The sequence below is a fragment of the Haemaphysalis longicornis genome, unplaced genomic scaffold, assembly GCF_048455015.1.
Source record: "Haemaphysalis longicornis isolate Haplotype H1 unplaced genomic scaffold, Haemaphysalis longicornis Haplotype H1 scaffold_20, whole genome shotgun sequence".
Taxonomy (NCBI): domain Eukaryota; kingdom Metazoa; phylum Arthropoda; class Arachnida; order Ixodida; family Ixodidae; genus Haemaphysalis; species Haemaphysalis longicornis.
In genome coordinates, this window is record NW_027526296.1 from 7,722,415 (window position 1) to 7,731,180 (window position 8,766).

General features: G+C 40.9%; 1 long non-coding RNA gene across 1 annotated transcript in view; it reads right to left on the bottom strand.

Moving 5' to 3' along the window:
* LOC144172278 (uncharacterized) overlaps window positions 1–2,037 on the bottom strand; it is an 84,342-nt gene extending 82,305 nt beyond the window's left edge. Inside the window, exon 1 of the long non-coding RNA XR_013322990.1 lies at window positions 1,949–2,037. This is a non-coding gene — a long non-coding RNA (uncharacterized LOC144172278). The remainder of the gene's footprint in view (window positions 1–1,948) is intronic.
* Window positions 2,038–8,766: the final 6,729 nt, after the last annotated feature.

Sequence of the window (8,766 nt, forward strand, 5' to 3'; positions counted from 1 at the left end):
GTTTCACAGATATTGCTTGCACTGATATAGAGTGTGGCGTGTTGGAATGTGACATCAGTGATCATCTGCCTTTTTTGTTTTTCTCGCAAACCAAAATAAAAGGGCCCTGGATCCCGAAATTTTTTTCTTGTATAGAAAAATTATTGGCAAAACTTTAGGTGTATTGCGAGACCTGGTAATGACAGAAAATGGCTCAGATGTACGTGGTGAAAACAATCCCAGCTTGGCATATGATTTATTCTTGGAAAAGTTCCGGAGCAATTATTTCAAGGCTTTTCCGAAGGTTTTTTTCGGTATGTTTTGAAAAGCCCAGAAGCCCTGGGTAAATAATGAAATGTGCAAAATAATAAAAAAGAAAAACAAACTGTTCGCTAAGTTTTTTAAAAGTAAGGATATATAAAATCTGTCCCTGTATAAACAGAAAAGAAATAGGTTGACCGCTTATCTCAAGAAATAAAAGGAACATTTTTATACTGAAAACGAGCGGTCAGCAATGCAAATTTGGAAAACCTATAATTCGTTGGTTTTGAAGTCACATTAAATAGCACCACTTGAAATGCAAGCGGACGGTGCTTCTTATTCCGGAGCGTCCTTGTCAAATTATTTCAATGAGTAGTTCCTTACAGTAAGTTCAGTAAATGACTATTCGAATTAAGTGGACCCTACAGCCTACATTGTTGACAACAATTCGGCAACAATATTTTTTACCTCTCACAATTCCTACTAAAATTTTGCAATTCATAAAGGTTTTAAAAATAAATGCTCAATAGGCACCGACAACATTAAAGCGGCAACAGTTATGTAAGAGATATAACTGCACTTGTTCTCGTCACATATATAACCAGATGCTCACAAAAGGTATATTGCCTGAAAAGCTAAAAATCTCTATGATCTCAGTGTTACACAGAGGTGGGAACTGCAGCGGTTTTCGGAATTGCCGCCCTATTTCTGTCCTCTGGGTATTCTCGAAAGTGGGGGAAATTGTGATTGTGATAAATACACGTCAGAAAATTTTTTTAAATAAAAATGTAATTGTGAAAGGGCATTATGGTTTCCAAAAGGGAAAGTCTACTGAAATGGCACTGCATTGTATAAAGGAAGAGATAATAAAAATTTAACATAAATTATTCACATTTGATTTGTTTCTAGATTTAAGGAATACCTTTGATTCTGTTAAAACACGACATTGCGATCCGCAAGTTACCATTTTATGGGATAAGAAATTTATCACTGGATCTTGTTAGTATATACTTAGATTCTATGAAACCATTGTAAATGGTGTTGCATCCAGTTTCCGAACGATACGCAGTAGTGTTCCCCAACGGCCTATTTAGGGGCCCCTCCTATTCTGGCTGTATAATAATGATGAAGTTAATGTGCCCGTACCCCCTCAAGAGCTCGGTGTAATACAGAGTCGTTCCTAGATTCATTCTGATCTGCTCTCGCCATACGGATACATGAGTGGGAATGAGTGGTTGAGCGCATGGGAACTATCATCAGTCCAGGTGTAAATGGTTTTATATTGTAAATATTTCATGTATCATGGCGATACACCGATAAATGTAATTTATGTACATGTGTCTAAGTATCTGCCGTGATATTCCCACACCGTGATGTAGAAGTGGCTTGGCCATTACGGTGCGGTTTACAGGGGGGTGGGGTGAAATTCAAAAAAACGGCGGTAATTTTTCTGATGGAGACCGAGAACAGGAACGTCTGCGGTTCTGGATGTAGGCTAACGTGAAAGGTTTCTAGCGTCTAAAGTTGTTTAAAGTTGTCTAACGTCTAACGTTGTCCGTCACCCTCGGCTGCAGCACGTCTGATTGCCCATGTGTAGCTTTGATCATAACAAGAAATATAAATTAGAATTTAACCAGCAACATTACCGGAATGTCTCTTCGAAAAAAGAGCCCGAAAAATTCTATTCGAATGGATGGTCTATACTTACAAGAAAAGGCGCACAAGCCGAGCACACACCGGCGAGGCAACCACATTTTTAACGCCGGGGAGTTCAGCCAGTAATGCGCGATGGCAGAGTGGTCTTTAAATACTACGCTGCTCGGTATTTCTCTAATAATGCCACACGTGAGACATCAGGCGGCGAAAAGCATGGAGAAGCAACAACATATCTAATCCATCTCAATCGTTATTCCAGAGAAGTTCGTTTAACAGAAAACACCCACCTCCGGTTTTCTTTTTGTTTGCTCCCTCAGGGGGCGCGATTTGGATCCTAAACATGCGGATCTTGGCGAGCACTGCAGACACAACAGTTCTCTTTTATAAAAAAGTTTTGGATGGTCAGATAGCTATTCAAAAATGCATATAAAAGAAAAATTACAAGATGGAGAAGCTAAGTTCTGCCGAACAACTTCTTCACGTAGAATGTCGATTCTCACCTTAAGTGCGAAACTGAATGAACGCATGCGCTCAACTACTTGCGTACAGTGTATTCTTTTTGCTCCAATTGTATAATTGAGACCAAATCATGACAAAACTGTGACGGCAGCTAAAATAAAAATACTATCTTTGTGCTTTTGGGACAGAAAATGATGGTGATATTGCATGCAGTAGTTCGTAAAGCCATGCTCATATTTTCACAAATGCATTGCGCGCTTTTTGGCAAAGCCTACAATCTCGGGTTGTTTTAACAATTTATTTTCATAAATATCCTCCTGCTGGTACGGGCATCCACTTATTAAAAACAAAAACGCACTTTGCTTCATTATCTATAACAATATAAGACAAGCTGAAATGGGAAGAAATTTTATTTCAGTCAACTCCGATATTAGCGGCCCACGAATGATGTCACGTAAGAAGACAATGTACGAACGAAAAAAGCGTTGTCACATCTATTAGAGGGATATATATGAATGCCTCAGCGGCCATTTCTATCCTTCGCGAACATGAATATGGGCAGAAGAAGTACGCAATTATATGGCTTTCAAAACCTTACTCACCGTGCCAAGCACGGTTGGCCGTCTTACCATGCAAGCTGTCGTGCCTTATCCGCTGCATTGGCTGCCTGTAGCTACTTTTTGTTGCTCTCCTGTGATGGCACTGCGGACAGGTATTTCGGTTCTATCCTGTCAAACCGCCTACCAGAACCTGGTCACTCGCAAGAAACCATTTACGTGTGCAAGTGGTAACGCAATCTATTAAGATGGCATGCACGTTCGTGTCGGACATCCACAATAGCCAGCCTCTCCGCGCTTCGACTTGACGTGTCCTCAGCAACTACGAGTGCACGCTACCACAGCCAATGAAACTTCTGGCTACCGCGAGGCCAACTGGCCTTCACGTACCCTCCCCACACGGCCTCTTGGGGTACGCGTCCTCCTCGCGACCAGACCGCGGTCGTGTTTTTGCTCCTGTCACTGGGAGCGTTCAAATATTTGGCTAAATTTTTGGCCCATTGCCCCATATATTGGTGCCGCATAGAAAGGGGTGCGTAATTCTTAGGCGTCTCTTGTTCGACATAGCTTATGACATTTATTACAAGTGTTGTTCACGGAAGCTAGGGGCATACCCTTCCAGCAAACGGCATCTAATTCTGAAGCAAAAGATCTTAAATAGTGCAGTGATTTATGTTACCCGGAAATTTTGTTTGGAATAAAATTTATTGGAATAAAGCTTGTAAACATAAAAATAGGGCGAAGGTTAAGAAAAACGTATTTTATGGTACCGTGCCGTTTCGTGTAGCGCACATCTTTGCTTCATTCTCCTCAATCACTCAGATGGCGGCATAGCTAATTCCCATTTTATGAAGGGCTGAGAGGTAGTGTTCACTTTGGTAGTCTTTAAACATACACTCCTTGATAGGTGTGTCGAGCCAGCAGAAAGCGCAACCGAAAGTTTACCATCTGAAACGTGTCGCAAAGTTCAATAATTGACATAACGCCACAAAAATCAGCACAAAGTGCCACAAAGCGCTTGCTGACAACTTTTGTGGAGAAATGTCTTACGTGACCAAGCTGAAATATCTCACAACAAGCAGGAAGAATACAAACACTTTTTAATTATTTAGGGGAAATTCCCTTGGCTGATTATACCATTAGTCAGCCTGTGGCTGTCTTTACAAAACGCTAGAGAAAGCCATGCTGGTTTTGCTTCGACTGTTCGGTTAAGCTGCTGTTTGCGTCGCATAACTTCCAAGCAGCGCTGTTTTAGTGGAATGACGTTACGCAGCTTTTAGTGCCCTATCACGATTCTCCCAATTTAAACCGCAGTGCCATTATCATAGCACGGCAGTATGGAAGGTTTTAAGTTGACCTGGAGGTAGCCCATCGGATGTCAAAGTACTTCCATTTGAAACTTTTGAGTCGAGAACAACCTATAAACAGCTGTTGGTTGGGATGTCCGTCAAAGACATCCGTCGTGCAGCTGGCAGCATTATATTATTTTTTTCAGAAACTTTATTGACTGCATGTTGGCTTTCGAAAGCGATCCCCATGATCAATGCTTGTGGCAAAAATTATTGTTACATTAAGGAACAATACACATTTATTTCCAATTGTTTGAATTAGAAATTATAATGTCTGTGTAACATGTGTTATTGATATTCAGTATCTTACGCACATAATGAGGCCTTCCAGACCTCAATTCAGCATTAGCAGGAGCATCAGTGTAGGAATTTTCTCGTCAAAGCGAAAGTTTCTCATTATGTTTAATCGAACCCTTTCATGCTGCTGGCACACTCCTAGAACACTTGGGTGTCCTTAACAAGAATAGAAAGGAAAGTATTGAACAAAATATTGTTGTCGCTGAGGTAAAAACAAGCTTACAAAATAGCACATCTAGTTTTCGTATTTTATTATCTTTGTTCAAGGAGCGAGTGTACTTTGCGCGGAGAGGAGTGGAGCTCGCTAATTACTCGAGCGATCTATCTCATCCCATCAAGCACACTTAACTCAGCTGCTACTAGCTGCAAATGACGAGAACTCTAGTGAAGAGCATCAAATTCCTGACGTGTTTTTGATACGTTATGTGAGTGGACGTCATTCGAATGAGCAATTACCTTCGAAGATTATTTAAACCCAATCGCGTACAGGTGGTTGTAGAGCTCCACTGATAACCTACTGTTTACCAGCAGGACAGCTTTATTTTTACAAACTGAAAAACAGTGCCTCTTACGTCTGTCTCTTGAACTCTGTCCGCACACGGTAATAAAAACCACACGCTTCTTGTCTTCTCAACCAGTGGGTTCGCATCTGTAAACCACAGGAGTTCAGAGACAAGGGCTCTCCCTAGTATCTCATCTGGCTGAAACTATGTAGGATTCGGTGATTGCTGCGTTCATGATGACAGTACTTCACGTTGGTCGAGAAGACATCGTAAGGAATCTAATAAAGTTTTCCAACGTAGATTACGTCTCAAACTAGAACAAACAAGAGGTAAGCGGTCTGGATATTGCTGACTGCTGATTTTAACGAGTTAAAGCTACACATTGGCTATGAGCGCACCGGCCGTAGTCGAGAGCACAGGAATAATTTGACCACCGGGAAAACGCTGACGTACGCAAAATTGTCGAAACACGGGAGCTTTGGCGCGTTAAAAGCCCGAAGTTTGAAAAATGCGCGAAGACGAATATTTTATATTTTTGTGAAGTAATACACAGGTTGTGGATATTAGTGGTTTATGCTTGTTTACGTATATGTTTATTTTGGTGTTTTACAAGGTTAGTGTCGAAAAGCTCGTTCGTGTTTTTGGTGATATAAAACAAAAACACACTTTGCGGAAGGTTTTGTATATACCTTTTGATCGAAAATCGCTCGGGGCATTTGGATTCGCCTACGGGATTAAAGGGTAAACCCTTGGTGCCACTTTGTAACAACGTCTATGGTGCTACATCATGTTTTCCTCTCTTTGTTGGCTTTAGTTTCTTTGCCCTTGGCAGGAACTACTTCTACCGACTTTTTTCCTGCTACAACTTCTTTGCGCCTGTGTATTCGCTTTCATTTGATTGTCCTGTTGCTTCTATTATATCAGCATTGAGACTGGCACACGCCACAGCCTCCTTAGACTTTGGGTTCTCAGTGGGTGGTGTGCGACTGCTCTATTCATGTGCCACCATGTTCAAGTGTCACAGGGACCACACAGTTCCTCAACTTTTACTTTCCAATTGAAAGTTGTGTGGATTTTGTGAAGGGCGCACATCCTATCAAAGCTTACCTGATTAATTACTTATTGATTGATTACTCATTAAAAAATACTTGATTGACAGGCAATATGTGGTAGCTGCAGGCGGCTCGTTAACCGACTGTAAAACTATTCACCAAGGTGTACCGCAGTGTTCTATTCACGATCTGTTTAGTTTAATATGTATATCAATGACTTACCCAACTTTTTACACCGCTACAACTGTATTTTGTATGCTGACGATACCGCAATAACATTATCAGACACATCTATATTATCCCTAACTGATAAACAAACGCTGCTTGAACGAATTTGACTGTGTTGTGGGGCAGAAATAATTTATTTAATATTATTCTAAGACTAAATTTATGATCTTTAGAAGTGTTGGGTGTGTTGCCAGAATTAAAAAATGGCTCTAATCGTATCGTATCATGCGACTGCGTCCAATGTCTTGGTATAATTTTTGACACTAACCTTAAGTTCCCTTCCCCCGTAAATCATATCAGAAAAAAAATTGCGTTTGGCATCCGGGCCTTCCTGAAGGCACGACCGTTCTTTCCAAGCAAGGCTTTGCTATCACTTTACTTTGCTTTTATGCGCAGTCATATCAACTATGAAATCACTGCTTGAGGTAACACATATAACACCCGCCTATCATCCATTCAGCACATTCAAAATCTAGCCATCCGTATCATTCCTAGCAGCCCTCGCCACTCAAGTGCTTTCCCTCTACTTCGCGAAAATTCAGTTTTATCTGTCACAGCATTGTTCGATTATAACTTAGGTATTTTTTCTGAAGCTACTCAGCAACCAAGTATTCTTTGAATTTCTTGACGTGGGTACTTTAGTGAATCATAACAAAATTGGATTTGCCTTGAATAACAACTTGTACTTGCCTAAGGCTAAAAACAAATTATGGCCAGCAAACATTTCATTTTATCGCCATTAATTTGTGAAACCACGTACCGCTTAACATTAGGTCTTCACATTCTAGCACAGCAGATAAAAAATCTTAAAAAAATATTCTTCTACCCTGATATGTTTTCAAATTTCCTGGTTTTGCTGGTTTGACTTTCGTCAGTTTTAGTGTGCTTTTGTAAACCGTTAGTGTTTAATTGTGTATAATGATAATTTGCTTTTTGAATGCACTTTTTTATGTACATAGCTTAATATTTTCGTAAACTCTATATAAAAACCATGCAATACATGTTATGCTTATTTGTTTCCTTGAGGTGTTTTTTTGTACTTGTTTTCGCTTTCATTGCTGCTTCTGTAACCTTTTTCGTGTACTTCATCATCGAAGGTCCCAGTGCAGTCGCTGACTTCGGGACTCTCGTCTGTAAAATGTTTTGTCACCGTTTTCTTTTGGTGAATAAACTTCAGCTTGACTTGACTTGAAAGCTCTCGATTCCGGGCCAATGTCACAATTGGGGATGAGCTACAAACAATCAACCAAAGTGACAACTTTTGTTGTAGTGCTTTGATAGCTCATTAACATCATATAGTATGCATGTCTTCCCAGTGATGAAAAACAACTTTTTTATGCCTATTGAATCTTTTAGTGCCGCATTATTGACTGCTATTCGAAAGAACCACAGGGAACTAAGTCATTTTTTCGCGAACAATGCGTGCTTATGTATAGTGTCTATAGGTCACAATCGCGTTCACCGGACAGGTTGCATCGTCTTGAGGCGTGCGTACTCCTGCCTGACTTTAAAAGTACGTGTCTGTGAATGTACTCTCGGTATTGATGGGGTGTAATTTTAAAGCTTTGAAGGCTAGCCTTCCACACCATAACATTTGCAAACAGCTGTTGTATATATATTTCCGTATATTTCAACCAGCAAAGATGAAAAGAAAACAAAGTGCAGGAAAACAAACACAGTTGGTATAGCAACAGCTGCTACTATGGTGGCCCGGGTTTGAATACCACCGGATCACATAACGGTTTTGTAGTTATTCTTACATTACAGCGACTACCGTGTTCTTGACCGGGCCAAAACAACAACAACGGTGTTTTGTAGAACCTCAAGGGACTTAGTACTTTTGTTTTAAAAACCGGTGTATGTTGCACACAAGATATAACCAACGGGTCATACACTAACTGCCTCGGACCGTATGCACAATATGACAACAGCTGGAACTTTGGGTGAGCCTTTGTTGTCCCCCAAGGTTTCTGCAGTTACCCCTATGTCGGTGTCTCCCGTCCAGGCCGCCATAACTGCCGACATCCCCAGCAGTCGGCTGTTATTCGTGCGCGGTGAATGGTGTGGCGTGGCGTGCAAGCGTGAGCTGTTTAGGAGCATGTGGCGGGTGAGATGCACAGGTGTGGCCTCGCACGTAGGCAAATCAATTGAGTATGCTAATAACGGAGTTAGCATTATGCAAGCACCACAGTATGTCCCTGCTGAATGTCATCTTGGTTTGGGAAAGAAATACGGGTGTGTGCTGAGTCATAATACCCGAAGTAAGAAAGCGCACTAAAGTTAAAATATCTTGATAATTAGGAGATGACATGGGCGCGTTCTGCAATAAGACACTCCTGATTTCGCAATCACTAAACCTTAAATACTGCCTAAGAGTCCTCGTAAGTATTTCCGATTCGGCAACATTGGCTGCTGCAATTTCGAA